Here is a 4,749-nt window from a genome sequence, read left to right as displayed (position 1 = left end):
CGCTTTACTATGTAAATTTGTAACCTGTTCTGAGATCTTTTGGGAGGACAGGATATAAAACCATATAAATAAATAAATATTTACATGATATTTCTTCTAAATTACAGAAGGCTCTGGGTAATATAAACAATTTAGAGATACTGTAGTTTCCCCTTAATGCTATAAAGTTGCATACCCAATTTTGCAACTGGTGCACAAAGTTGTGCAAATAAATTATAGAAAAAGGACAGTTGTGTGCATAAGTTAATTAGCTAATGAGCTGCGAACTAGCATTAACAAGCAATTATTGCATATAATGGCTATAATTAGCAATTATGTACATACTTGCTCCTAGTCAATATTTTATAAATTGAGTGTAGAAAGACCTAGATTCACTAACCTGCCTCTCCTTGGCCGATCCGCAGCAGGCCGACCAATTCATGGAGGGAGAATATTTAAAAGGGGGCAATTGGAGGAATGCCCCTATCATCCACAGGGATCGCTGCTGAGCGATCCCTACACATGTGCAGACCATCTCTTTGCTTGTCAATGGTCTGCGCATGCTCTCTCCACGCAAGGAAGACACTTTGCAGCCAGAACACATGAATCCTACTGGGCCTTAACCCATCCCGACTCTACTGCTCTCTGCCGCCTTCCCTGCAGTGCGAGCCCGTGGGCTAAAAGTGGGGCTGCACTGTGGCGTGTTCTGGAGCACGATGTAGTGCAGCTCCGCTTTAAATCCGTGGGCTTGCACTGCAGGGAAGGCGGCAGAGAGCAGGAGAGTCGGGGCAGCAGAAATCAGTCTGGGCAGCAGAGAGCAGGAGGAAGTGAAGATTGTGAGCTGAGTTTAGCAACGGCATTTTGTAACCGAGTAGGGCTGGAAGATTGGGGCAGAGCTCGGGGCTGAGAGCAGGGCAAGATCAGGGCAGAGAGCAGGGCTGGAAGATCAGGGCAGAGCTCGGGGCAGAGAGCAGGGCTGGAAGATTGGAGCAGAGTGCAGGGCAGCAATGGAGCAGGAGAGTCAGCAGGGATATGTGCGACTTTCCCTAGCAGTCGCTTCTTCTGTTGATCGGCCAGCCCAGTTGGCAGGGCCATATTATAGGATAGACCCATTAGGCATGGGCCTAGGGCCTGAAATGGTCAGAGGGGCACGCCGGTGCGGTGCTTTAGGACCGTTTGGGCATCTCCCACACCCTCGCTGGATTCGCAGCAGAGTCATTACCCCCCCCCCCCAGTATCATCGCCCTAGGCCCTCCCTGCCAACCCTCCACCGCGAGAAGACTGACAAACCTCCCTCCAACACTTGTCGGCAGCCGCAGCACTCCAAAGCAGCCTATTCGGAGTGCTGTGGCTGCCGACGAGTGTTGGAGGGAGTTTTGTCGGTCATCTCGCAATGGGAGGGAGAGCTAAATGTACCTTTTCAGAGGGGCCCCAGCTTCCATGTCCAGGGCCCTTCTGAAAAGGAACATTTTCTCTATGGGGGAGAAGTGGTCTGCCCTGGGTGCTCCAAGGCCTGGCATCTTTAACTTCTTCGGGCAGCAACAGAGTTTACAATTAGCTGATGTTGTTGGCTTTGGGCCTTCCTCTCTGCTGAGTCCTACCTACTTCCTGTTTCCATGAAGGCAGGACCCAACAGAGAAAAAAGCCCGAAGCTGGCAACAGCAGCAAATTGTGAATGCTGCTACTGCCCGAAGAAGTTCATGAAGCCAGGCCTTGGAGCACCCGGTTAGGGGCTGCACTGCCGACCGGGGACGGGGTGACAGAAGGAGGAAAGGGAACAGAGGGGGAGAGAATTGCTGTACCCAACTACAGGGAAAGGAAGGAATGAAAGGAAATGCCAGGGCTTGGAGGGGAGGGAGGGAGGAAGAGATGCTAGGGAATGGCGGGAAGATATGCCAGGGCATGGAGGGAAGAGAGGGAGGGAGGAAGTGATCCAGGGCATGGGGAAAAGAAGGAGGGAGAGATGCCAGGGCATGGAGGGAGGGAGGAAGGTATGCCAGACCAAGGGAAAAGGAAGGAGGAGATGTCAGAGCATGGAGGGAGGGAGAGATGGAGGAAAGGAGAGAGATGCCAGGGAATCAGGGAAGGAGACAGAGATGCCAGACCATGGGATGGGAAGGAAAGAAAGGAGAAGAGAGAGATGCCAGAGCATAGGAGAGAGGGTGGTGACAGAGAGAGAAAAATGAAGAGGTGGCAGAGCTGAAATCAATCATGTACAAAGGAGAGATGGGGCACAGGATAGATAGTTTATGGAAGGAGCATAGAAAGAGGGAAGATGCCATATGGAACAGGGAGAGGGTGGACAGTAGATGGACAGGGCTGATGCTTCATGGAAGACAGAGAGAGGACAGATGCTGGCTAGAAAGAAGAGAGTGAAGACAAGATGATTAAAGCAGAAACGACAAAAGGTAGAAAGAAGATTTTTTTGTTGCTTTAGAATAAAATAGTATTGTAGTTGTATTAATAAAATTTTTATTAACAGAAAATAAGGTAATCTTTTTATTGGACTAATTTTAATACATTTTTTTTTTACTAACTTTTAGCTACCAAAACCCCCTTTCTCAGGTCAGGACACTATAATGTAACAGCAGTATACTATATTGACCTGAAGAAGGAGGCTATGGCCTCTGAAAGTTAATTGAAAAATGGATTAGTCCACTGAAATGGTATATTCTTATTTTCAATGTTTGTTTTATTTCTATTTGTTAATTTGTAAAGTGGTGATTGTTTTTCAGTTTCTTCAAATTTCCATCTGCTATATTTAAATTTTGCAGAGTATTAGGGGTCTATGTGTCATTGTTTCTGTGGTGTTTCACTGTATGCAGTTTGGCTTCTTGGCGGTTCAGTTTAACCTTTATCTACATATTTCTATTTTTAGCTTGTGATTGCTTATTCCATACTGGGTGAGGGTGTATCTATGTTCTGTGTGTATGAAAGACATAGTTTTCTGTTAGCATTGAGTAGCCTTGTTTGGCGAAATGCATCGGACATGGTTCTTGGGAGCACCTTGAATAAACCTGATTTGAATCTCCTTATTTTCTGCCTATCTTCTTTTGTTTCATGTTGGATTCTTTGGTGGACTGCTTGCCTTGTTTCATTACAAGTTAACATACATGGAGTGGAACATACTAGAGGAGTTACAGATTTAGTTGTTTATACATATGGGTTACAGTTGGTTGACATACAGTGAGGCAGTTGAGAGGTGGTGTAAACTTGGTTATTAATACAGACATATTTTGGATAGTATTACTGCTTTATAATATATTTGAACACTTTTATATATGTATGGAAAGGGTTCAGAGTTAAAGTCCTGGGTAAGTAGGTGGGAAGGGAAAGAAGGGGGATTTGTTCAGAGATGTTTGGGGGTTACATAGAAGAAAAACTGTGTACTGGTATGCTAATCTTTATTTTGAATTTAAAAAAAAAAAAGAAATACAAGGGGAAATAAAGAAGTATAGAAGAAAACAGATAAATGGGGGCTTGGGTGGGGCAGGGGGGGCGGGGCAGGCCAGAGTGACCTAGTGTACTTGTGTGCCTAGGGGCCCTCGAAGAATTAATCCTGCTCTACCTGTTGGTGTCCCAGATTTGTTTAGTGATCGCAGACCTGCCTAATTTGCATGCCATTTCCCCTCATTTGCATGCACAGATTGGAACTGGATCACCACAGAGGTTAGTGAATCGAGTTGGAGGAAAATCGGCTCACAAAGGGGTCGCAAACCGATTGGTACACGATCGGCTTGCTTAGTGAATCTAGCCCAAAGTCCCAGATTCTATAAAAGACGCTTAAAGTTTGGTGCCTAGATTGGTGTGCCTAACAATTATTTAGGCACCTAACAATTATTTAAAAAGCTTAATTGGTGCCAATTACAAGCAATTAGCAATGCATAATTGGCTTAAATTAAAACTAATTGTCACCTATTAAAATTTCTAGGCGCCTAACTCAGTAGGTTCCTACCACTTTCAGCTAGGCACCTAGTCCAAGGCGCCTACCAGAAAGTGGGCGTGGTTAAGGGTGAACGTGGGTGGATCATGGGTGTATTTTGTGTGTAGGCACCTAAATTGTATTTAGGCCACGATGCCTAGATATTTTATCATGCTTATTATATTTTTTTGTGTTTTGTTGCCATTGAATTGTTTGTCTTTTATTGATTTTGTATGTTTTATTGCTCCTCGTCTAGATTTGTAGATAGGCGGGTTGCAAATAATTTTTTTAAATCAATCCCTGGCATAAATAGGATGTGCCTTAGGTTTTGACGCCTTTCGGTGCCTAAGTCTAATTTAAGCACTGCTAGGCGTGATTATATAAACATTCCCTAACTATGCAGTGTTCCTCAGCACCTATGTTTTAGCAACCTCTTATAGAATCGGGGCCAAATTGCATAGTGTGCAGCTGTGAACTTTATGGACTGGGGAGGGGCATGGGTGGGCCAGGGGCATGTCTGGCATCTGTGTACACAGGTTATACTATAGAATTCCTGCAGCGGCGCATCTAATTGGCTACAGTTAGAAGTGAGCATTTACACCAACCATTAGGCCTAAGTGCTCTTGCCTAAACTTAGACGTGCAAATGAGGACTTACACTAGTTTTCCATTATGGCGACTGTGTCCGCAATTGCTGTCACACTGGAGAAACCGTGCTCAGCCTGCAGCATCCTGACACATAACTTTAGGTGACCTTTGGAGAATTATCCCCACTGCGGAGTTTTTATCTGATTTTTCTTATGGTCAGTTTGGAATTGACAAATTAAAATATCCCTGTCCTCCTCCTTG

This window comes from Geotrypetes seraphini, chromosome 10 (assembly GCF_902459505.1).
Source record: "Geotrypetes seraphini chromosome 10, aGeoSer1.1, whole genome shotgun sequence".
In the NCBI taxonomy this organism is placed as follows: domain Eukaryota; kingdom Metazoa; phylum Chordata; class Amphibia; order Gymnophiona; family Dermophiidae; genus Geotrypetes; species Geotrypetes seraphini.
This window is presented reverse-complemented; position numbering follows the sequence as displayed.